This window comes from Suricata suricatta, chromosome 4 (genome assembly GCF_006229205.1).
Source record: "Suricata suricatta isolate VVHF042 chromosome 4, meerkat_22Aug2017_6uvM2_HiC, whole genome shotgun sequence".
NCBI lineage: Eukaryota > Metazoa > Chordata > Mammalia > Carnivora > Herpestidae > Suricata > Suricata suricatta.
The window spans coordinates 69,703,351-69,729,362 of record NC_043703.1 but is presented as its reverse complement, the minus strand read 5'-3'; the positions used below and the strand labels follow the sequence as shown (position 1 = coordinate 69,729,362).

The window sequence follows — 26,012 nt, the reverse complement described above, 5'->3', positions numbered from 1 at the left end:
ACAGCAATGAAACGAAAAGGAGTGCCACGGGCTTGGCATTGTCATCCCTTCAGAAATACACAAGCAAAAATAGTACGGAATGATGAATGATGGGGCTTCACAGTCAGTGTGATTATCAGTAGTAATTTTGGCCATTAACAACTAGTGTTATATTTCTACTCTTAGGACAGGGACATTCTCTCTTTCTTTGGGATCTCTCTCTTGCTCTCTCTCTCTTTCTCTCTCTCTCTCTCTCTCTCTCTCTCACACACACACACACACACACACACACATGCTCAGTTTGGTAGTCTGGTTTATTTATTCCACCACAAAAATTCTGTTCTGCTTTTCTGTAGTTCATATTTCCAATGACCCCTAAAATTTCCGAGGCAACTAATTAAATATTACTGGGTCACCGGGAAGTTTAAAAAAGTCTACAACTTGCACTCACCATTTTTTCTTTTCCTCCAAATAATAGGTACTTAGGGATCTTGTTCAGAAACATCAATATGGTGTTTTTCTTGTCCCTCCCCCACCCCATGACTAAGTTAGAGTTTGATACTAGAAGTATTTATCTCTGATGTGTATGTAAGAGAGGAAGAGATTTAAATATAGTATATATTTGTGTGTGTGTTGTCTTAAGAAGAAAATCTGGTGAAAACCACACAACAGCCCACAGTCTGTCTAAACTTTGAGTTTCTCTTAAAATGGAAAATATTAAGAGTATTACTCATACATTCATTTTAAAAGTGGAAGGCAAAGGGAGAGGGGATGATTCATCCCAACACCAGAGACAAAGAACAAATCAAAGCCAGAATGACTTCTTCTCTCAGGCCTTTGAACTCTGGATGAAGGACTTGGTGTTCCCTGCAGGAACGGCACGTGGGCCATCCCGCAGGCCCACTCAGGCCTCTCTGCCCTCGCCAGAACCCTGTGTCTCCCCACCACCACCCACAGCTGAGCCCAGCCCCTACTCACCTGAGAGCTCTTGGATAGCGGCTGTGAGACCTCGCACTGGACAGAGAGGGTGTCTTGGCTCTTTACGAGGTGCTCCCTGAGCACCTGCTTCTGGCGCCCTGGAGAGAGCTGGAGCCAAGATCCCCAGCTGGAGGTCACGGTCATCATTAAGGCTTCCCCCCAGGCACTCTCCCTGATGCCCCGGAAATAGCCTATCAGTGGCTGAGGGGCCAAGTAGACAGGCTCTGGCTGAGCTCCTGAGACTTCCTGGCCCTCAGGCCACACAGCACTTCAGAAACAGAAGCAAGAAAGACCCTGAAGATGCATTAAAAAAAAAAAAAAGAAGAAGAAAAAGAAGAAGAACAGATATGGCTTAAGGAAAACCATTATTGGATATTTGCTGTAGAAGACATCATAAATCAAGGTAATGATCTTTTGAGCAGACACCTGATAACACTTTGTTTTTAAAGATATTCCAGTCTACCTTAAAGAAGGATATTAAACAGATCCGTCAACCCCGGGCAAACTACGGTTGCTAAATAAACTGACAATTAATAGATAGCCCAGAAGATAAATGCCATTCAGGGATGGGTTGCTAAAAGGCCTGTGTTTAAAGGGAAGGAGAAAATGAAATTAAAGGGTCAAGTACCAGATAAGAAAGGACTCCTCTCTGGCTGCAGCCACAAGCATCAGACTCTGAATTCCCTTTGCCAGAAAACCCCCAATTTCCTCTTTAAATGCCTGGTTTGTGAAGCGTTAATCTCACGTCAGTGTTTTTGTTTTAAGTGAAACAATGTCCGTGTTTTTGCTTGTTTGTTGACTTTCTAAACACATAACTTGGACAGATCGTATGTTACTATAAAATAGCAGAATTTAAAGCAGTCTCCCAGGAGCATGGAAAGCCCATGTATCTGAGGCACTTTCTTTTTTTTGTTACTTGTTCACAGCCCAAAACAGTGTTGAGCTAGGGTTCAACTGCAAGTTCGTCGGCACATTTATTAGCTGTGGTTTCCGCTGATAAAACTATTCCTTATGCTAATTGTTAGGGTAGGAGCTTCTTTTTGATGGTTTTCCATCAGGAATTACTGATTTTCACGATGCTCTGACTTCTATGAGCGGTTCCTTTTTCGGATGTGCTGGGCAGGCGGGCAGGCAGGCAGGGCCCCCGTAAAGCAAGCAAGCGCATCCCCAGAACAGCACGGTTCATTGCCCCCAGCCTCCCATTGGCCCAACCTCTCCCTCACTGCAGCTGGGCCACAGCAGTCGCTCTTGACATGAAATCACGCCTTGTCACCAGTGTTACCAGAACGGTCTCCATGCCAACTCCTGCTCTCGGGCCCCTGGGAACGTGCTTGAACGCCGCGGAAGGCAGGTGTGTGGTGTCTTTGTTGGCCCCAGCCTCCATCGCGGTTCCCAGACAGGCAAGTGATCAGCTGGTCTCCTTTGTCTGACCAGCACCTTCTTTGCAGCAGGCGTGCCCAGCAGGAGTGAGCCTGAGGACTCGGCCTCTCCCGTTCTCAGGTCCTCTCCCCGCTCGTCCTCAGTCCTTCTGCCTCCGCGGGAGGGGTACATGCACCATGCACACCTGAGCTGTGGCGGGCGAAGGGGTCCCTGTTTCCTCCACTTCCACTTCCGCTCCCCCTGGACTCCTGTGGTGCACATGCAGGCCACGCCCTGTTGGCCAGGCCGTCCTACTCCCACTCTTATTTTGAGTTTTGTGCCGCCTTGGGGTTTAAGTTATTGGCCTGTCTGGCACCCTGGACCCCTGTAAGGTTCTCTCTGCCTGACTCCTTCCCGCAGGCAGGTGCTCTGTCCTCTGCATCCGGGGTCATTGCTAGGCTCCGTCCTGAGAGCAGCACGTTGTCTCTCTGTCGTCACCTTCGCAGATTGTCCCCGGCTGTCCTTGTCTGCCTGACATCCGGGTACTGACCTCAGCTTGAGGTCTCTGTCACTGTGTTCTTCCCATTGAGGGGACTCTTTTTCTTCCTTCTGGAATTCCCAAAGCAAAGTCTTTGCCAGAACAACCCAGGGAAGGTGATCTTCCCCACCCAGGTGTTTCTCTGCTACCAGACATGCCTCTGAAAGCTGGGAGAGTTCCCCTGGCTCAGCCTGACGGGGGGGCTGTCTCACTCCCTTCCCATCTACCCAGCGATGCGGGGAGTAATGGGCTGGAGCCACCACATGGTGCTGGCCGTCAGCATGAACAACACACGTAAGGACTTATCAATGCAGCCTGAGACAGGGAGGTAAAGGTGGCCCGGCCACCAGGCCATCAGAAAGGTCAGACTCCTGGCTCTATGAGCCCACTCCAAATTTCTACAGTAGCAATCTCCTGGAATGTTCCCAGATCAGCCCACAAGGGGCTGAAGACAGGGCCACCTGGCCAGCATGGGCCATTTGCCACGCTGGCCTAAATGTGCTTCATTTCACAGCGTTAGTATTCATATTTGGTATTCAGGATGCCCCCATGCCATTGAGCCCTTTCATACCCACTCCTCATTAGAACATGTTCTCCTTTCTCTCCATTGTAAGAGAGATAATATAGCAGTGTTCTGATTAATAGCAGGACAGCCACTGTTGTCCATGGCAACAAAGCTGCATTGGAATGTGCTGTTTGGTAAATACAGTGAATTTCAATTGTGTGGGTGTGGGCTCACTGCACCTGGGGTGGGGTGGCTGGGGGGTGGCCCCTTGTGGGATCTTCAGTAGATCCTCTTTCCGTGGACCTGAATATCTATGTGCAAACTTGGCTTGCATTCACAGAGAAGCAGCCTGCCACAGGTGCCCTGAGGACATTTCCAACCATAAAAGGGGAAGACAGGGAACTGTCCATCAGGGGTATTTACTAAGAGCCAAGTCTTTACATGCATTCCCTGTGTAATCACCTGGCTCTCCCAACAGCCTTGTGTGGTAGCTATGGGAGGCCCATTTCACAGATGAGAATCCCAAGGTTCCAGGAGAATCCAGCAGCTTGCCCCAGGGTTTGCATGCTGGCTCTGCATTTCCCAGCCATGTGACCTGGGGCGGCTCAGTAGGTGCAATGTTTTGGGGTCAGAACCAGGTCCATCTGACCCCAATGTCCATGACATTCCCCTACATCGTGAGCTGAGACATGGCTTCTTTCGTCCTGAGGCTCCAGTGTTCTACGCAATGTCGGGCTTCTCTTGGGGAACCTGGCTTCAAGTCCACTTATTATTAAGGGTTGGCAGATATTCGCATCCAGCCTGTTGCTTGCTGACATTGTAACTTCCGTGTAGATGAGGTGGGGAATATCTAGTAGTAAAGGCTTTGTAAACAGAAGTGGCCAAGGGCAGGTTTGAAGGTGAGGAAGCAGGTGCAGCCGCAGAGGCCGTGAGAAGCTGAAAGAAGGTTGCTGGTGGCCAGAGCCCACAGGGCGCCCTGCACCGCCCTGGGCAGCTGGCTTTGTGCAGCGAGTCTGCGCAAAGTGTGGGAACCCACAGGAATCCCACGGGAGCATGCTGTCCACAGCTCCTGGACATGCTAGTTCGGGGCAAAAGCAATCAAGCCAGAAACGGCAGGATCAAGAGCAATAAAAACAGTGTTTTCCTTCTACCCCCCCAGGATTCTATTTCGTCTGTTTTCAGACGGAGTGGTTATGGGCAGACTTGTACCCTGGCAGGTGTCAAGATGGAGAGGGAAGCTGACATCACAGCATCAGTGCAGCACCAGGACGGTTACCCCAGGGCGAGGGCTGGGCAGGGAGCAGAAACAGGATCACTGCTCAGATTCGCTGGTGCCTCCAATAGCCAGCAAGGCCCTGGGGGCTCACGGTGAGTTCACACAATAGTTAGAGTTATTAGGGGTCCACAGAATGTTTCATTACATGGTTGAAAACCTCTCTACGTTCATTCCATACTGAGGTGTCAGTTCTTTTTTTTTAAATTTATTTTTGAGGAGGGGAGGGGCAAAGAGACAGAGGATGACACAGAATCTAATGCAGGCTCCAGACTCTGAACTGTCAGCAGAGTCCGATGTGGGTGTCGAATCCACCAAATGAGGGACCATGACCTGAGCTGAAGTTGGACCCTCAACCAACTGAGCCACCCAGGTGTCCCCAATGTGTCCATTCTTAACCAGTCATGGGGAATTGGGCTCAGGATTTCAGGATGGTGTGAAGAAGCAAAGAGCAGGTGGGCTCCAAAAGTCAACAGCCTTGAGCTTGAACCGTGGCTCTGTCATCAGCAACCAGTGTGAATTGAGCCTTGGTTTCCATAGCTGTAAAACAAGAGTGGCAGTGGTTGCATTAGTCAAGATCTTAGCAGGAAAAACATGGCCCAGGAGAGTGGAATTGCAGTGGAATTTAATCAGACTCTTTACCGAGATGCAGGTAGGGATGCTGGGGCACCCAGTTCAGGGACTGGCAACAGCGGAAGCCAACATGAGCCAATTGTGCTGGGACTTGGTGAGACTCTCTGAGGTGAGAGAAGAGCATGGCCATTGCCCAGCTGTTCCTGCAGGGTGGGGAGGGAGCAGACACGGCCCTCTCACCTTCCTCCCCTGTGTGCCTCCCACAGGCTCAACCCAGCATAGCCAGAGGACTGAGGGGCCCAAGCTGCCCCGTCCATTAGGGTCAGCCTCCCAATGTAGGAGGCAGGTCAGGGAGGGGTGCAGGTGGAGCCGCAGGGTCAAATGGAAGTGACCCAGTATACTCCACAAATAATTTGAGTGCCAAGTGTGTTCCACGCTCTGCTGGGACAGTGTTGAGTGGAAGCTACTGACAGAGCTAGATGCTCAGAGATGTGAGCTCATGGGTGCTTATGGTCTAGTTGGGAAATTCAGTTAGTTATACACAAAAGGAGGAAACTGTTGTATGTTGTGAGTTATCACAGGTCATGTAAAAGAAAGGTATAAGCAGTGATTAGAGCTTCATAGTACCCCCTGAATGAGGAGCCAGGGAAAGGCTCCCACAGAAGCCACTGTTGGGATGAGATCAGAAGAGTATGGGAAGGGACATTAGATGAAAGGCTAGAAGGTTGGGCTGGGGGGAGAAGGTCCAGAGCCAGGGCTCTGGGGGCTGGGTGGGGGCTGACTGTACTTGACTTTGCAACCAGGAAAGAATGTGGTCTCAGCTGTGAGCCCCAGGAGGCCATCAGGTGGGGAAGTGAGTCACGTATGTTTTTAAAGAATAGAGCTGGTTCAGAGTGCAGAGATAATTGGAGGGGCCAAGAGTGGAAGTCAGGAGACCAGTCAAGAGGCTGCCGTGGTGACCTAAGCAAGAGATGACAGTAGCTTGGACTGGAGCCATAGCAACTGTTCATTAAATCATGTATTCTGTTCAGACTGCACTGAGTTCCAGGCACTGTTCTTGGTGTAATGATAGAGCAGTGGACAAGAGAGGTGAGGTCTCTCTCGGTCCTCATGGAGCTTTCAGTGGGGAAGGAAATGACGATGGCTAGGGAAAACAAGTTAGGAGATCAAGCCAGGAGAAGTTGGATATGAGGTGAGGCGAGGGACCCAGGGAGGCTAGCTACCAAGCTTCTGGCTTGCACCCCTGGAAGAGCAGTGTCATTCCCTGAACTAACAGATTGTGTTGAGAACCCAGCTTTGGGGAGATCATGAGTTCTGCTTTGGACATGCTGGATTTGGACAGGATGGCTTTGCTGCATACTTAAATGAGAGAGTGTCTCAAAGTGTGGCACACAGAATCTGGTAAAGCTTAGCATGACTTTCCCTATCTGTCAAATGCTCCAAGTAAGAAATATCTGTTAGAGAATTAGTAAGTGGAAGTGTTTGAAATGGTTGGACCACATGACCACTAAGGAAATATCCCACAGAGCAGTATGTGAGATCCTGGAGAAGAATGTGGCCTTGAGCAGCGGAGTGAATGACACCTCATTCTGGTCCCCCGTGGTTGGTAGCCAGGTCATTTCTGAGACAGATGTGAACCAGATGGAATCTTTGAAATTCTCTGGTGTCTTAGGGTCCCCACAGAACTATCTCAGTGGAAAAATTCCATGGTTTAGCTCATCTTTGAGTTATCCCTAATAGAGAGTTTGGGGGAAGGTCATCAGGGTGGCTGTTCAAGTCAGTGCTGTGTAGACCAGGAGCCTGGACTGGCTGGAATCCTGGGCAATTTCCTGGGTCTATTTGGAACCCAAGGACTTCCCAGGAGAATCTGGGGTCCAACGAAACACACAGGGTAACTCACTGCCCAGCCAATGACTCTGAAACAAAGTCTACATAAAATAAAAATCAAAGAGAATCATGGAGGGAGGAAAAAGGGAGGGGGCTTCAGAGAAGAACAAGATGATGGCATAAGGGACAGATCTGAAAGCGTGGAAGGGCATGCCCGCTGATCTGCCTTGTGTCCACACCAATTCCAGCTTGTGAGTTAAAATAGACAGCTCCCCCAGCACATGACGAAGACCCAGGTGCCAGCTGCAGAGGTCACTAGGGGATGCCTTGGGAACGAGTGGATTTGTCAGTCTTCGTACACTACTGAATGCCTCAAGTTATTTGAGGTTCATTTGGTCATTCAGGTTTTTAAAAAATATTTACTTTAAGAGAGAGGGAGAATGCAAGAGGGGAAGGGGCAGAGAGAGAGAGAATCCCAAGCAGGCTCCGCACCATCAGGGTTTGGTCCTACAAACCCTGAAATCATGACCGGAGCCAAAATCAAAAGTCAGACGCTTAACTGAGTGACCCAGGTGCCACAGTCATTCCGTTTTTATTGAACAGCTGTTGTGTGCCAGAAAATGTGCTAAGCAGCGGGGCTACCACAGCATGAACCGACAGGTGCAGGAGCAGAAGAGAAAGGTAAAGAGGGAGGGTGGAGAAGAGGAAGGAGGAAATATTTTACCTAATGTCTTTGCTGGTCTATTGATTGAAGCCTCAAAAAGGAAAGAGGAGAATACACCTAAGGCAATTATGGCCCATAGCAATATTGGTATTGATGTCAGTTTTATTTTTAAATAACTGGACACACAAATAGAATCCAGGATGTTTGTTTCTGGAATTTTCTATGTGAGCCGTCAGAGATGAAAGCATCTAGAGCCAGGTTGATACCCAGAAAGGCATAGATGAGATTTGGTGCCGAAAACATGTGCTACCGTTAGCACGGGCTGGCTGAAAACTGGGGTAGATTGGTTCTGGCTAGAATTCTGGGTTTTCCTCTCTGTTCTCAACTGTGATTTTTAAAACTTGACTTTAGAATTAGACAGAAGAAGCATCTCCACCAATGCCTCACATTTCAAAAAGATGCCAAATCACTCCATGAAGAGATTTATAATTCAGTCCACTACTGCTTTATGTCTAGATGCAAACAAACTAAGTACCTTGTTGCTAAGGGGATTAATTAGTTAATATTTACAAAGGGCTTTAAAGGTTAAAAATGTCCCGTAAGTGTAAAGTATTATTAGTATCACTAGTAGCTCTACTGCTTTTATACCATGCAGGAAGACTCATTTTTGACCCGGGTTATGGATTCTTAAGGTAAAAATGAAAAGGAGAAAACAGCAAGTATTCACAAAAGAATGTGGCTTACTGGCTTTGTATATTTTGAAAGGATTTCCATAACTGAAGAAGGTTTTTTTTTTTTTTTTTTTAGCTTTATTTATTTTGAGAGAGACAAAGACAGTGAGAACAGGGGCAGGTCAGAGAGAGGGAGAGGGTGAGAGAGAATCCTAAGCAGGCTCCATGCTGCCAGCACAGAGCCTGATGCAGGGCTTGAATCCACAAAACCGTGAGGTCATAACCTGAACCGAAACCAAGAGTTGGACACTTAACTGCCCGAGCCCCCCAGGTGCACCATAAGAAGGTTTTCTTGGCATTTCATCTAACAAGGAAATAAATGGCCCACAATTCTTTGCATTTGATACTTTGGTATCATGTCCTCCTGCCTCTTCCATCAGTCTTGCTTTCTCTAGGCAAGCTGTTGGGAGTTTTGAAAACTGGGTCTTGCAGCAAGAGAAGTAGCTGTCTGTGGTCTCCTGCTCAATGTCACACTGCCCAGAAAGGACACACAAATTGTCCAGGCCTGAGGCAATTTGGCCTTCCTTGCATGGCAGTCTGGTTGGTGTGCCAAGGATGTCCTGGTGGGCGGCTCGTGGGGGCAGCTACTCTCACTGTCACATATAATGCACCGTGGGGTTTGGTGACAGCATAGCCGGGAGTGACCTGGATAATCCCCAAGGTCTTTGGAACATGAATCATTCTTGATTAACATGATACCTAAGGTAGGTTAAACAGAGGAGGGGGGCCTTCTAGGGAGCCTATGGTTACATCAAATGCCAGTTTATTTTATTATTTTTTTAATGTTTTTAATGTTTTACTTATTTTTGAGAGAGAGACATCGTGAACAGGGGAGGGTCAGAGAGAGAGGGAGACACAGAATCTGAAAAAGGATCCAGGCTCTGAGCTGTCAGCACAGAGCCTGATGTGGCATCCGAACCCATGAACTGCAAAATCATGACCTGAGCTGACGCCGCATGCTCAACCGACTGAGCCACGCAGGTATCTCAAATGCCAGTTTAAATACTAAAGCACTGGTTCAAGGGGCCTGAGGACCTCAGTGGCATTGATGGGGAGAATGTGGAGCCCTGGAGCATTCTCAAGAAGGTCAGCAAGGCTTGTCTTCAGCAGTAAGCACCAGCCACCTGGAATTCCGGAGGATGGCCCTGGAATAGAGGACTAAGGATGGATGGGCCTGGTGGTGACCCTGTCGTCGGTACCTCCTTCCCCATGTGCCCGGGCACTTCTTCATTATCAAGTGTACTATGTGCCCAGGTGTCACCTGCCAATCGACACCCTTTGTGAGGCTCAGAGGGAGTTAGGATGAGGAAGGTACATAAATACAGTCAGCAAGTAAGCATCGTGGGTAGGGATGGTGGAAAGCAGACCTTACTGAGTGTGGTATTGGGTCTAGGCTTCAGCTGATAATAGGTCTGTGCACAAAATTCACTGACCAGGTATTGAGGACCCATTTTTGCAGCTGAAAAAAAAAATGCGTGAGTACAGGAAATCATAGGCCTGAGAGTCAGCAACATGTAGTCCTCGACACGTAGTCTCTGTGTAATTTTAACAGCTGCCTCGTGGCAAAAATACTGGAACCAGCAGGTACGAAGACGCCGGACTGAGTGTCAGGAGGAGATGGGAAGGGGCATCCAGTGGTAAACATCTCATAGAGAAAGGAAAGTGGGGGCAAACCAGTCACCCCCTCTTCCCTGTTGATGGGAGTCTGTACCCTCCATCATGGGAAGATGGTCTTTAGGGTACAAAGAGGTAGAAACTGGGAGGGAATCACTAAGTAGAGGTGTTTTCCACTGTCTGAGCCTTCCCTGTTCACGGTGCTCGCTTTGGAGCTAGGCCAGAGTGATCCACACCTGAGTTCCCAGACTGCCATCGTGTTCCGCTGGCTACTATAATGTACCTAAAATCACTAAGAATCTGGCAAGGCAGAGGCCCTTTATTTTCTTTTAAGATAACCCAGAACCCAAAGGGACATGGCTGTTGAAAAAAGAGCTCCAGCACCAAAACAACGTTAATCTGTCAGTCTGCCAATCTCTCATCTCACTGTTGAGTTTTCATGCATGTACTTCAGCAAAGGCTGGTAAAGAAGGCTGTCAAGAGTGGCCACATAGCAGTGGAAATAGATCTGATGTGTGTGTACATGTGTGTGCATGTGTGCCTGCAAGCATGCATGCCCGTGTGTGCACATGCACCTCTGTGTGTGCACCTGTGCACTAAGAACGAGTGGCACTGGCAGGCAGCACAGAATGCTGGGATGCCTCTGACTGTTGGTGGCCACCCCACCTACCCAGGGCAGGCTGCATTTGCCACTATTTAAAAATAATTTTTTTAACATTTACTTATTATTTGAGAGACAGAGAGAAACAGAGCGTGAGCATGGGAGGTGCAGAGAGAGGGGGAGACATAATCTGAAGCAGGCTCCAGGCTCTGAGCTGTCAGCACAGGGCCCAACGTGGGGCTCAAACTCACAAACCACAAGACCATGACCTGAGCCGAAGTCGGACCCTTAACCCACTGAGCCAGCCAGGTGCCCCCTACATTTGCCCTTATCAACTTACTTGTTGCTGGGTCTCCACCTTGACTGTTTTTATTTCTGCTGCCTCAGTTGTAATTGTTTCTTATTTCTCTGTATAGGTTTGCTCTCCCGAGTGAGACCATAAATTGCTTGAGAACCAGGATGGTGTCGTATTTTGGGTGTGAGTATGAGACCGCTCTTCCTGACCTTAGTTCAGAGGATCCCCGACTCCCAGGTGGCTGCTTCACTGTGGCTGTGGGAGTACGCCAGTCATGTTTGCAGACTGTTGTGAAGGGTCCAGAACCCCCCAGCCAGCTGTCAGTATGAGAGCGCTTTCTCACAGAGATGCCCGGCAGACGGGAGCCCCAGAGCCTCCCCTCCTATGCTCAGAGATACACGTGACTGAGACTTTTTAGTGTGAGCCCGTCCATCCTTTCACTCCCACTGCCAGGTGACACACGGTGGCCACTCTGCTGATCTCTCTTCCTGCCCCCCAGATCTACTCTCCACCTTTCCCTGACTTCTCTGTCTTCCGGATGCTGACTCTAAGGTTTGCGTCCTGTGGGTGCTCTGGTCCTCTGGCTACCAATTGGGTTCAGCTGTGAGAGAATAAAAGTGGGCTGAGAGAGAAGCCAGAGCGTATGGACACCCCCTGACCCATCCTGTCCTCTTCCATCCTCTCCCACTAGATGAGACTCTGGCAGAGGCTGAGGGGCTTTCCCCCCATACAGCTCTTGAAAGAATTCTCTTCCAGGCTCCAATCCTCACTGGTTCTGAAATACTATTTCCTCCCCTTGTCCTTTCTGGCTGGGGTGGTAATGGCTTCTGCTCTCACTGCTCTGGAGACCTAAGTATCCTTCACGCACTCCCTTAACCCTGCCCACCTCAATAAACAGTCAACTTCCCTTGGATGAATCCTTTGAATGTGCCATTTCTTCTGCCCACCTCCCCCCACGCCCCAACCTTATGGATAAAGACATCAACTGAAAGCGCCTTGATGGCAGGGCTCTGCCTGATTCATTTTTGACCCCCAAATCTTAACAGGGTGTCTGGCCCATGATCAGGTCAGCCACGGATGTTTGTTAAGTGAACACTGAATGAAAGAAAAATAAATATATTACATGAATGAATGGTCTGGTACCCACAATGGGGAATGAATCGGTAATATCTTATAGCACAGTAACAGAGATGCAGGCCCCCATTCCTGGAGGTGATGAGAATTTCAACAGGAAGGAAAGTAAAGTGCTTCATTAAGATGGCGCTGGCCATTGCTCAGTCAAGTCACACGGCAGTGAAGGCATCTGTCGATTGCAGCTGGAGCTCCCCATTCAAGCCTCAGGAAGAGAAGCACAGTTGCTGGAAACTTACTCGAGCTTCCTGGCAGAGAGAGGCCACACTATGTTCATCTGGAATGCCAAGCATGAAGTGAAAGGCCACTGGAGAGGAATGGCTGACCTGGGGTAGGTAGAGAAGAAAGGAGGAGGAGGAGCGGGCCCTGGGCTCTGAGGTCCGAGAGGAGAAAGAGGGCTGTCTCATCTGAAATGTACCATCGCCCTCTCTAACGGCTGCTGAACGTAGCCTCCTCAAAGAGAGGGCAGGTGTGAAGGGTGAATGAATCTCATTCATGACATGAAAATTTTCATGCATGTCCTCCATAGTTCCTGTCCAGGGGCGGAGATACTTTTCAAGCAGGGATCTCCTTTCCCGAATCCTTTTTGTGTTGCTGCCTGGGAAAGAATTGCGCATGTCAAGGCAATTATGAAAACATTCTGTCATTGGAGGACTCCAGAGCAGGTGGAGGTTGGGGCACTACTTGGCCATCATGCCGGAAAGAAGAGTACCAGGCTTTTACCCTGGAGGAAGGGGAGTGAACTTCTGTGATAAATTGGTTCTCACCTCCCCCGTGCCTTGTTTCAACAGCCCCCACAGGCCCTTGGAGGGCAGTGCTGTCAACGGCTGTCCTGTCCACGTTGCTGTGGGCCCTCTGTGCGCTGCCACACCCACTTCACTGTGGGCTTACTGTGTGCTGCTCTGTCCACTTCACCAGACTCCCGGGCTTCCATCACCGGAGGGATGGTTTGTTATGTGTGAAGACAACCCCATGCGTAACAAAGCTAATGAATGTTGATCACAGTGTATTAGACTCTGTCAAATGATCTGTTTTGTCTTGAAGCTCTTTCTTGATCAGAGGCTACCATCGGTTCCATCAGACTCTTGGGAGCATTTGGATTCACAGTAATAAGACTGCATCGCCATTCCTTTTTTTTTTTTTTTTTTAACACATTCACTTCCCCTTTAGGGAACTGTCTTCTCACGGCCTCAGTGGATCTTATGATGTTATCTTCTCAAGAAGAATCTCATCTATATTGAGCTGGACATTTGGGAACCAATCCTATTACAAATATACTCAAGGAAGATGATTTCATTATCTCCCTAAATAATACGCATCATATTAAAGATCTTTCTTTATTACAGTGTCCTAACCCATTTATCAATCGATTGATTGATTCACCAGGCTCTATTCTAAATGCTCTGCATGTTTTAACTCATTTCATCCTCAATAGTCATGATTTGTATACTCTTGTCATCTATATTTTCAGACTAAGACTCTCTGAGGCTCAGAAAAATTAAGTAACTTGCCCCAAATCACGCAGCTAGGAAGTGTCAGTGATGGTGTTCATACTCAGGGATCCTGGTCCCACGGCCAATAAATCATGATTCTCTGTCTTCTCCTATTTGGGGAAACAAATCTTTTATTTGTTATGATTTTACTGTGAGTAGAGAATCCACTGAATAGTGTATTCCTCTACTACTTTTTTAAAGTATGATATCATTTAAAAAAATAAGGAAATATTGAAAGTGTGGCTGAAGAACGCAGCAATCCATTCCAACAATGGAGGAAAAGTAGGCTGTGCTGTCTGTCAGTGGGATGGGTGCTCAGTTTCCCAAGGAATTTCCTCAAAGATGTACAAGGATGCTTTTGACTAGATTTCGTTGGATCTTTGCTTCTGGTTCCTGTCTCAGAGCTCAACACTCACACAAGGCTGCAGTTCCAGCATGTTCAGCACCTTTTAGAGAGGGAGGGCCAGTGATGCTTCTATCTGACACAGCGAGCATGGCAAAGGCAGGTCTCCAGGAGCACTGGATCCTTCGCCTCAAGCATCAAGGGCAGTCAGTGAATAATTGTTAAATGAATGAATGAGTAGATGAAGGAAAATCCCACCCCACCAAATTGAGGGCACAGGAATTCTTGCTTTCCAGGGAATGAATGAACACACATCTGCTCTCGGCTGTGCAGTGGGTTGGGGTAATTGGGAAACTGGGCTCCGGGGTTGGACTAAAGATTAAGGCCTCAAGTTCACGTCCAGGTCCTTGCAATGTGCAAAGCCTCCTGCTCTAATTCTACCCTAAAATCATGTTGTGATAAAGAAGATGGTGAAGTCCTGAGATTTCACAAAGTTAGTCTTTATGATGTTCCTATGTTTACCCTTACTTGAGGATTCATGTAAATGTCCTGGAGATGTGGTCAGTGTCCAGCTTGTGACAATAGTGATTAGTGTTGGAGCAAGATGGCTCTTTGGAAAGGCACAGTAGAACAAGTGTCATGTTTTCTGAAGCTAGATCTAGATATCTCTCTTGTTCAACACATACAGAGTCAGCGGGGCTCCAAAGTGGCATTTTCCTTCACCCTCCCCCACAAAGATCCCTCAGTTTTAGAATGCAATGAAAACTGTAATGTTGACTTCACAATACCAGAAGACAGAAGCAACCTGTGTGTCCATCAACAGATGATGGAGAAACAAAATGTGGTACATACACATAATGGAATAATGTTCAGTCTTTGAAAGGGGGACATTCTGACACGTGTGACAACATAGATGAACCTGGAGGGCCTGATACTAAGTGACATAAGCTGGGCATCTACCAGTGAATGAGTCTACGGACATGAGGTTCTGAGCATAGTCATATTTATAGAGACAGAAAAGAGAATGGTGGTTGCCAAGGGCTGTAGGAGAACAGGAAGTGGGGAGTTGTTTAATGGCTAGAGAGTTTCAGTTTGGGAAGACGAAAATGTTCTGAAGATTGGTCATACCACAGTGTGTGTGTACTTAACACCACTGAACTGTATACTTAAAAATGGCTATGATGTATATTTTACCACAGCTAAAATAAAAAATTCCTAAGTTAAAATAAAATTATAGTGAGATCCAGTAGTCCAGTGTTCCTTCTCCCACCACCAAGAACCTGCTCCTGCTCACACAGACCAGTGGACCTTCCTGCCTCACATGGGGGCTGGACCCTCATGTCCTCGAAACTTCAAGTGCAGTGGCCTGAGGGAGTCTCCCAGAGATCCTTTGACTGCCCCAGGCTGGGCAAACCTCAAGTTGTAGAGCTTGCCTAGACTAAGGGGCTTGCTGTGTGCAAAGCTCTTCAAACAGGGCCTGGTATATAGGATTGATGGAAAGACGAGGCTGTCTGAGGTACAGTGACAACTTTCTATTATACCATCTTAGGGTTGAAAAAAATTTAATTTGTCTTTTTTTTTTTTTTTTTAAGGCAGACTGTCACATGCAGCACCTCATTTAGATGTGTCTGGAGTCTTGGAAGCTTGACTACCCTATGTTCTTCTACAAATGGGCCTTGAGAGCTTGATCGAATGTTCTAGAAGAGGAGCACAGAACTCAGATACCGTTGATGAAAGAATGATCCTCCTCAATCGGGGAAGGTTGTCCTCTTTGACTGAGCATGCAGCTTAGGGAGGGTCGCCCGTGGAATGGTGGGGGAGGAAGGGGACACCCACTTAGCCAGCCAGGTCAGCCAAATCAATCCTGACGATCAATGGTTTGACCAGATGTCCCAGCCAGATTGCCTTCACATCCTGATTTGTCTTTTTTTTTTTTTAAGCCATTTTTACTTCAAAAACCACATACTTTGGCCCCACACATCTTTGTCATGTATGGGCCAACCCAAGGCTGTCTAGGGGATATGGTCATTGTTTTGTTTATTGTGTTTCCATTTAAAACTGAGAAGCAGTATTATCTATATTTCATCTTAACAACTTACAGTAATATGTATTTATAATAAAATTATAATCAACAGGAGCATAACTAAGAATCTTCACATAGCCATATTTTGAAAAGCTATACTTGAGGACCCATGATGAAACTTACATACACGCACACAGATAAAAATGTATATAAAAATTCTCCTTCCAGGGTTAACTTCTGGGATAGGCGCATCTCCATGTCCAGCCCACAGGCATGCAACATAAGCCAGGAGGAGAAGAGAGAAATCTGGGTTCTGGCTCCAGCCAGATTACAAACAAGTCACTCTGCCTTTCTAGAATTTTCTTTTATCCTGGGTCAAATGGAATTATGAGGTTCACTCTTGCCCCTTCTCAGTTTGATCATCTGTAACTTTGTGATGCCATCGGATATTCGTTGTGTTTAAGCTGCCAGAGATGGACAAGATCCTCAGTCGTCAAAGCAAGATTAGGAGAGACTCAAAATTCTTTCCTCACTGAAGCAAGAAAGTGGAATAAATAAACAACTTAGGAGGATTTTTAACAACAAGAGTTGAAATAAGATATTTCTGTTTAATCTTCCTTGAGATGAAGTTTATATCTTCTGAGCATTTTTAAGCTCTGCTTTGTTTTAAATCTTTTAAAATAGCTTTCACCAGTTTTCAATACTTTTCTTGAAAGTGTATGCAATTTCCACACAGATTAAACAAATGAAGAGAAATACAAACAAATTGTCAATGATTTGTTTATATGTTGCTCACAAGGGTTCTCTTTTGGTCAATGTAATGACAAACTGTCTCCAATATTTATGAGTACTCTACGCTCAGGGTTTGTGTTTTTCTGGTACTCTCTATGGGGACAGAAATCTTGTATGGGCAATAAGATTTGTAAACAGTTTCCTTGCCAGGTGCTGAGTTATAGTTATGAAATTGAGTTTAAAAGGTGCCAAAGTGATATAAACTGGGTTAGAATGAGTCCATTTAGAAACTTAATTTCATTGGAATTACAGACTCGTTATGAAGTCAGAGCACTGACGATCTGATCTATGAGGACTTCTAAGACCAGACTATCCTGGGGTCCTGCATCAGTTGAACACAACGCCCGGTCCCCCTATCCCCCTACTGTCTCCTGCAGTCTGTGCAAATGACCTCTACGTTTGCTCTTTCCATTCAGTGAAACCAGCAGTTACGGAGTGTCAGGCTCTGTGTTGGTGGGTTGGAGGGGCGTGTTGGGACATAAACTACATAATGAAAGATGTAACTTATATAACTTGGACTTACCAAACTCTGTGTGCAATATTGTCTGTTATTCATATTATTTGTTGTTTACAGAGTATCCCACTTACGTCAGCATTCCATCAGTGGTCTGCCCAGGTCTGTTACCCTAATTTATCATGCAGAGAGGAAATGGAAGCCCGAGTTGCTAAGAAATGTGATCTGAATTGCATTATATAGTTACTAATATCAAAAGCAGATGCCATGGGAACATACCTGCCTGTCTCTCCACGACCTCTCCAAGTCACTCTCTATGGTCCCTGCTTGTCCTGCGCCCCATCTTCCCAATGTCTTTCAGGTCCTGCACATCCCCCTTTCTGTCACCTGCAGATGTTTGCCTTGCTCTTGTCTGCCCGGAACTGACCTTCCTTCCCCATCCTCACTTCACGTAGCAGACTCCTGTCCCTTCCCCAAGCCGTGCCCCAGCCTACCGTGGCTTCTGTCCTCCCCTGCCTGGTACCCATGAGCCATGCCTGAATTATTGGTTAAAAGCAAACTTCTTCACGGGCAAGGAGCATGCCTGGCTGTCTTCCACTCTCTCTGAGTATCTACTACAGGGCCTGATAGAGTGGAGGCTCAGTAAGTACGTGGTGAATAAATCCATGAAGATGGGAATTGGCGGGAGGCAGGCTGAAGGTCATTTTTCACTTTGTTCCCATGTCCATCCCAGCCCTGGCACACGTGACTGCCAGAGGGAGGAGATATCCCCTTGAGATGAGAGAAGAGATTTCCTCTCCTCAATACCAGCCACCCCAAAACTATTGCCCGGAGTGAGTGTGGTTGTATTATATTCAACTAACCACCACTGAGTGACATTTGTGCCTAAGGACCAAGGAAATGGAACACAAACCAAGTTTTTAAAAAAATTAATTAAAAGAAATGAAATGGGCTCGAATAGACTTGCAGATAGGACTCGGTGGGTATGACAAAAGCCATTGCTCATGGAGATGATGGAGGCATATTTGTGCCTGACCAGCATTGTACAGACACCTCCCCATGCATCACCCCAGAAGTGTAGTCTTTCTTCTCTGCCACAGGCAACCTCAGCCGATCATGGCCTTTTCATAATACCAAAGGTGCTCATGGAGTCCATGACTATAAAACTGGAAACCAGAGGAGCAGCCAGACCATGCAGAGGCATTTCACAAGCTCTGGGACACCAGGTCAGACCTCTGGTTCAATACTATCACATGAGCACTTATGAAAGGAACACTCTTGGAAAATTCCAGCACATACCCTGCTTTCCAGACTATGAAAAGCCCAAAATGATGATATGGCGTTTGAAATCCAAGTTAGGATTATCCCCATGCTGGGACTCTCTTCCTGACTTGGCCTGATAAGGCAAGATTGCTTTGACCTTGTGGACAAAATGTAATACACTCTCAGGTTTTTTTTCTCTTTCATTATTCTTTCTAATTTCACACCATCATTGGAGCTACTTTCCTAAAGCTTAGCTCATTCTCTCCTTCCAAAACCTCACCATCACCCCCAGAGTGAAAACCAAGCTCTTGAGTGTGGCCTTCAAGGCTGCTTATGTTCAAGCTCTCTCTCACTCTTCCAAGGCCATCTTCCTTCCACGTCTCTCCTTGCTCCACTCTGGTTCCAAGAGGAAAGGAGCCTAAACAAACCCATAAGGCCACGCTGCTATCTCTGCACTGTCTCTGCTCATGCTGATTCCTCAGCTTTGGACCTTCCCCCCTTCTCCAGTTACCAACTCCCGTTCATCTTTAAAGAATGATCCCAGCTGCCACCTCTTCCGGAGCCTTTTCTGCATCACAGAGCCATCATAAGATATTTCTTCCAATCACCACCCCCACTCCCCCGCACACTTGCCTGCTACTTCTAACACACAACTTATTTCACTTGGGCTCCGTTTCCCGCGAGTATCCGTCTCCCATTCAATTCTGTTCTTCTAGGTTAGAGGTCAGTGGCCCATTCTTCATCTTTTCCCCCTCCAAAACTTCCCCGGGCTTGGCAATTGGCGGCTGCCCAGTGAATGTTTGTTGAATGAACTTTGCTGATTTTCCCTCAGCCAGCCCAGGATGGGTAAGGCAATTCCCACTGGCATAGGTCACCAGGGATGTTTTTGGACTCACAGGATGGGAAAAGATGCTGAGAAGTGACCTCATCTATCTCTGACTCCAGGCAAGCTCAGCAAAGCCTGACAAGAAAGATGAGCTTCATTCTGCTTGCTAAAGAAGCAGAGGGAGTCTAAGGTGAATCCTTAACACTCCTCGTCAGGATATCCTCCTTACGATCCATCTTACAGCCCATGTATCGGTCATTACTGTTATAGCAGCACTTTAGCTGCTGGTTTTTATTATTATGGGATTAACTGAGATTGCTGTGCGTGTCCCTAGAGGCTTTTTAAAGCAACTGTTTTAAAAATTGAAAGCACCGTCAGATCCAAGAGCTAATAAAATGTGCTTGGTGGGTGCATCCTCTTTAGCAAGGTTTCATACCTCCAGCCCCCGGGACTGGTAAAAATCAAAGATTTTCCCGCTTCAGCATGGGGAGAAAAACCAGCTGTGATTTTATCTTCCGCCATTATTTGGAATCACCCTGTCATGGTGAAAAGCGGGGGAAGGAAGACTGTCTAGCCCTCCCCCTGCCCCATTTTCTTTTACATGGCTAATGGAACCATTTCTTGTGAAATGGCTTTTCTTCAGCACTAACTCCCGAGCTATGGGTCTTTACTGAAGTGTGTGAGCATTGGTGGGCTGGATTCATTTAGAGAATCTTTACATCATTAATTTAAACGATTGCCAAGCTAAATGTATTGGACACACAACACAGAGGGTGTGGAGCACCCAGTGGGGAAGTCAAAAGTGTGGTCTGGCCCTGGTCTCCGAATATGGCAGGAAATATTCCATTCCCCACCCCCATTTCCAGCCACCACTCACCACTCACCCCCTATTCCTAGACCCCCAAGACCCTCCCTGACAAACAAGCTCACTTTCTGCCCCAGAAGATTCTAAATGGACCAGGCTGTGAGGTAGAATGCACCTGACCACTTGAAGCCTGAATCATCACTTGTCTAATCCCATAAAACAGTCATGATATTCATGGATATTGGCCACCTATCTATCAGTCTAGACACAATAGTGTGAAGAATGTTGACTTTGGTATCGGAAGGTCTAGGATTTGAATTCCACTCAGTGAACTTACTAGCTCTGTGACTCTGAGTAAGTTACCTACCACTTGAGCCTCAGTTTCCTCATCTATAAAATGGGGATAAAATAATGACTCCATAGGGTTGTTGAGCTGACTAGATGAGCCCATGTATATAAAAGCACTGAGCATGAGGGGTGCCTGGGTGGCTTAGGTGGTTAAGTGACTGACTCGTGATTTTGGCTCAGGTCGTGATCTCGCAGTTGGTGAGTTCGAGTCCCCCATTGGGCTCTGTGTTGCAGAGCCTGCTGGGATTCTCTGTCTCTCTCTTTCTTTCTCTCTGTCTCTCCCCTCTGCTCTCTCACTCTCTGTCTCTCAAAATAAATAAATAAATTTAACAAAATAAAATAAAGCACTGAGCATGACAGGGGACCTACAAACACCTATTCTTATTTAACTTACCCCAGATGTACATTTGCATGTGGACACGACAGGCAATGGAACGAATCAAAAGGGTGTGAGGTGGCACACATGGGGGGCTCAGTCAGTTAAGCGGCCGGCTCTTCTCATGCCTCATGGGTTGGAGCCCTGTGTCAGGGTTTGCATGGTCAGCACTTGAGAGTCTTTCTCCCTCTCTCTTTGCCCCTTCCCTGCTCACACACATGCACTTTCTCTCTCTCAAAATAAACTAAGAAAACCCAAAAGACAAAAACCCCAAACGGGTGAGGTGATGGTTTCCATGCCTTGGGGGAGCCCAAGGGGACCATACTGGGGAAATGAAGAAAGAGGGGCCCTCTTAGCCCCTCTAAAATCTCTGCACGTCAGTTGCCACTGGCTCCTTGCTTAGATAACACACACCCATGCCCATCTCATTAGCAGCACTCCTCCGCTTTTCCATCCCTGGAATTCTGGGCCCCAAACGGGTTTCTGAGGCAACTCAGGGCTGATTCTGTTGCCCCTGTGCTCTGTCAGCCTCAGTGTGCTTATTTCATGCCCTCCTGCTCTGCTCCCTCTTTCCACCCACAGACGTTGGTTCAGCGGGCAGGTGTGGCAGCCACAACTTAATTGGTTGGGGACACAGAGACAGAGACCAGTCCCTTGCCTCAAAGATCTTCAATTATGCTCCGTTTGGTCAGAGTTCAAAACCAGTAATGGCTTCCCATCTCATTCAGAGTTAAAATCGTTTGGGGTCCTCCTCCACCAGCCCTCCTTATTTCAGGGACCTCAGCTTCTACACTGTCCTACACTGCTCCACTGAGCTCACGGAGAGCCACAAAGGCTTCCTTGCTTCCCCTAGAACATACCAGAACAGCCTCTGCCTCAGGGACTTTGCATTAGCTATTCCCTCATCTCCCAGAAGCTCACATAATTTGCTCCTTCTTTTCCTTAGGAGTCTATTCAAACACCACCCTCTTTGCTAGCCATGTTTTTTCAAGTTGCAATTCACTATCCCCTCCCTTGCTTTGTTTCCCTCCATAGCATATCAGCCCACTTCCCCCTCAGGACATCCCCTCAAAGTTAATATTCTAATGGTAGGACCCTCTGGTTTTTTGATACTTAAACATCAAAGAATATGCACATGTCTCAAAGCAATATTTTCATCAGCTGACTTTTGTATAGGAGAAATGCATACTTATGTCCCACCGGCTTAATGTGACATCTTCAATAAAATGATTTACAGAAGATTCTGGAGTTACAATCCAAATACAGTAGGTAAAATGTCAGAAGCATTGTACACATGTTTTAAAAGGCATTCCAAGTGACAGCAAAAGGCCGTGTTTCTTGACGTTTCTCCACCCCTCCAGCCTCAAAATGCTTCACTTGGTGAATAACAGCTCACTTCAGGAAATTGCCTTGTGTTTTTGACTATAAAAATAAAAATTTCCTGTAAATTTTATCTTCCTTTTTACCTAAAAATTGTTAATTGATGATATTTGCCTTATTTATTTACCGTCACTCATCTGAAAGGTAACGCTTATGAAACGGCATGAAATCGTACGTGTTCAAGCACATGGGGGTGACTGTTAACACCTTACCAATTGATTAGAGATCAAAGAGCAATGGTCTACGTATTCGTAATCAAGTACTCTGTAGGTGTTACCTGTGTTTGGCTTATATGGCAGGAAACTAACTGGAGGCTTTGGTGGACTTGTAATAGATCATGACTTTCCCCATTTAACAGAAAGCATCATCCTTAGTCATTTTGCTTGCTGTCTATCCGTCCTCACTAAAATGCAAGTTCCATGAGAGCTTGGCCTTCAGTCTGTCTTGCCCCCCTGCTGCGTCCTGGCACATGGTAGGAGCTAAGTAAGTACTTGGAGGAAATCTTCTCTGGCCTCCTTGGGCTCTTTGGACCTGCTTGCCTCTGGACACACACCTCCCACATTATGGGGAGGGGGTTCCACCTTGGGAAAGACTGAGAAATTTTTTGCAGCTCTGTATGGCCTGTGGAAGATTCCCAAGGACCATAGAATATACCTTACCCAAGTAGTGTTGTCATTGCAAAGTTCTGGATGTCTATGTCAACTAGAGAAAGAAGGCTGCTGCATTTACTAAGCACCAACTATGTGAAGAAATGACAACCACTATCTGTATGCGCCATGTGGTAGCCTTCTTCTCAAAAGGCTCCCAATAATCTCTGCCTCCCGGTACCCACACTTTGCACAATCTCCTCTTTTTATAGGTGGGGTGGATCTTGTATCGAGATTTTTAATAAATAGAATACAGTGGAAGTGATGGGGTGCCATTTCCAAGACTAGATTGTAAGCAACTGTGACTTCCTTGTTTCATGCTCTGTCTCTTCTCCCTGACTTGGTCTGATGAAGCAAGCATCTGCGTTGTGGGCTACCCCCTGGAGAGACCCACAGAGCAAGGAACCGAGGGAGAGCTGAGTCAGCAGGGCTTGAGGATCGGAGGCTTCAGTCCAATAGCCCATGAGAAACGGAAGCCTGCCAACAGTCACATGAGTGGGCATGGAGGCAAATCCTTCCTCCAATGAGCCTTGAGATGATTACAGTCTGGCTGATATCTTTGTTATCTTATGAGGCTCTCAGCTAGAGACAGTGACCTCTGATCCACAGACACTGAGGTAATACATGTTGTTGTTTCAAGTTACTAAGTCTGGGGGCATCTACCGCAGTAGGTGGCTAATACAGGTGATTTCATTTAATCTTCACAACAGCTCATTTTACAGGTGAGGACACTGAGGCTCAGAGACGGAAAGCAAACCGCCAAAGGCCACACTACTGCTATACCAAGAGTCAAACCAAAAGTTATCTGGGTCCAACATTCTCGATCTTTCCCACAATCTTGTTATTCCTCTGGAGGTCCAGCAGGGAGATGGAAATAAACTCAGGAAGGAGTCTGCTCTCTGGAGCATCTGTACCTTCCTACCACTCATCTTCACAGATGTCTAGTTGTCTGTCTCACTGCAATATGCAACATAAAAACCACATGTGTATCTTCAGAGAGGATCTTTCAAATACTAGATTCAACTACTTCCCCCCAAACAGGCTGCAAAACTTCAGGGGATAACATCTATTTTTATTTTCAGGAAGCCATCTGTCTCCTTTCTAGTTTAGAAATTTGACCGGAGCTGGAAAATAATACATAGATCATTGAGGATGATGCCATTTCTCTCTCAAACATCTGTAATCTTTTATTTTCTCAGAGGTTCACTAATCAGGATAAAGGATGACTACAAGATCAGTGTATCACTAACTATCAACATCGAAAGCGTGAGCTGAGTGAAACACATCTTAATGCTAGGCATTTAAGCCCCTTGGAAAACATGGCTGAGGTCTGATTAGACAGACATTAAGTGAAATGAGCCACTTGAGCCCCCTTCATTCTCGGCCTCTAATTGAGGTCTTTCGCCTCCCTCACTTCTCAAGAGTATATATTTCTCAGGACATCACTAAGGCAGACCCTCTCCCTTCCAGGCATTGCAACAAATTCAGCATTCCCTAGTCAGAGGGCAAGCCTGGCCAGCGTTGGTCTATGTGCTCAGGAATGAGTCGGTATTTGGTTAGCTTCCCTCTGTGCCAAACAGTGGCCATCCCTGCAGGCTGGTTCCTCATCCAGAAATAAAATACTGAACTGGATGGCTGCTGTTGTTTCTTAAGGGAAAATCTACACAAACACATGAAGTTAAGGGATTCAAACCTGTCTAATTAGTCAACAGCAATCATAATATAGACTCAAAAAAGGTTTCTTCTCATAACGGTAGAAGCATGGGCTGGAGTCACCCACAGAATACTTCCTGTCCATGTGCTGCATGAGTGCGCAGTCCTTCCTGTTCCACTTTCACTCCTGTACATTTTTTCTAGGTCGTAGAGAAGGGAGAAAAATCCTTTTTCCTCTGACTCACCTTCAGGGCCATGGATTCTTTCTGGGAAGATCCCCAACAAGGCACAGAGGTGTTGGTGCTGACCAACATTACCTAGCTGATTTTAGCTGTGGCTGAATAAATGTGGCTAATCAATATGTATTCAGGAAGCATGCGGTTGTAGAAGGTAGAGATTAGGGTGGCACGTAAATGAAAATGAAAATGAATCTAACAAGATTAACATGCTCTTTTACCCAAGAACTAACTTTTCATTGCATTAGGTGGTAATCAGGTAGAAATTCAATTTACAGAAGTGTTGGGTGTCCTAAGAACTATGGAATTGTCCTGATACAAGTTTATGATTTTTCTCGTGTGTGATCAAACAAGATGGTCCCCATGTTTGCCATTAAAATATGCTCTCTCATAATTAAACAAAAGACAAAGGGATAGATGAACACTATAGACTGGGTCCCATGTCCCCCACTCTCTCTCCATGGGCCCGTCTTGGGGCATGTACGAGCAGAGAACTTACTTCATCAGAAGAGCACATCTTCGAGGCCTGGGCTGGGAAAGAGATGGTACTCTGGCAGGGAATGGGGGCATCATGATCAGGGCCCTCAGGGACGATGGAGAAGGAAGAAGGCAGTTTGGGTTGACCAGGAGTCTAGAGAAGAACGGGGATGCAGCTGGGACAGGTACCAGAAGCAGAAGTGGGCAAACACTGAGCAGGTGAGCACTGGAGCAAGGGTGTTGGAGGTGAACAAACACCAGGACAAGGGCAAGTTAGGACCTGTCCCCAGTGACCAGTAGAGCAGAGAGTGGAGACTGTAACCAAAACAAGTCACGCAGGGAGGGAACATGAAGAACAGCAGGAATGAGCATCTCAGGGAGGTGTCTGAGGTCCAAAAGTTTCTGTTCTGTTGCAAAATCACCAGCCACTAGCAACTGGTGTAGTGCTCAGAAAGCCGTATATGCAGTGATCAACCCATAACCCGTAGGTGGCTGGTTTGGTGACCTTAATGACCTTTAAGCTACTTAAGTTCTCTGAACCCCCATTTCCTCATCTGTAAAATGGAGGTAATAGTAGTAGCTAAGTTATTGGTTTGTTGAGAGGATTAAAGAAGATTTAATGAATATGCTTAACACAGTTCCCCACAAGGAGCTGGTGCTCAGAAATGGAAACAATGTATGTTATTACTATTAATAATAAACCTGAGTGTGACTTCCAATGCTGGTCCAATGTAGGGGAGGAGATGAAGCCCAATCTGACATCTGTTGTCTGGCGTCACGTGCCTGGAGAAGCCTCCGCGATGCCACGGGCAGGAATCTCTTACAAGC

General features: G+C 46.8%; 2 long non-coding RNA genes across 3 annotated transcripts; one reads left to right on the top strand and one right to left on the bottom strand.

The window, feature by feature from the left end:
• Positions 1 to 1,131: 1,131 nt before the first annotated feature.
• LOC115290831 lies at positions 1,132 to 16,507 on the top strand. 2 transcript variants are annotated; one of them, XR_003908240.1, is made up of 4 exons: positions 1,132 to 1,360; positions 11,059 to 11,120; positions 15,501 to 15,665; positions 16,156 to 16,507. It is a non-coding gene; the product is annotated as an uncharacterized LOC115290831 (long non-coding RNA). The 2 variants fall into 2 exon arrangements; XR_003908239.1 differs by lacking the exon at positions 1,132 to 1,360 and adding an exon at positions 4,656 to 4,727.
• On the bottom strand, positions 4,859 to 26,006 carry LOC115290830. The gene is made up of 3 exons (XR_003908238.1): positions 25,887 to 26,006; positions 25,207 to 25,338; positions 4,859 to 5,172 (listed from the first exon to the last, which is right to left on the bottom strand). It is a non-coding gene; the product is annotated as an uncharacterized LOC115290830 (long non-coding RNA).
• Positions 26,007 to 26,012: the final 6 nt, after the last annotated feature.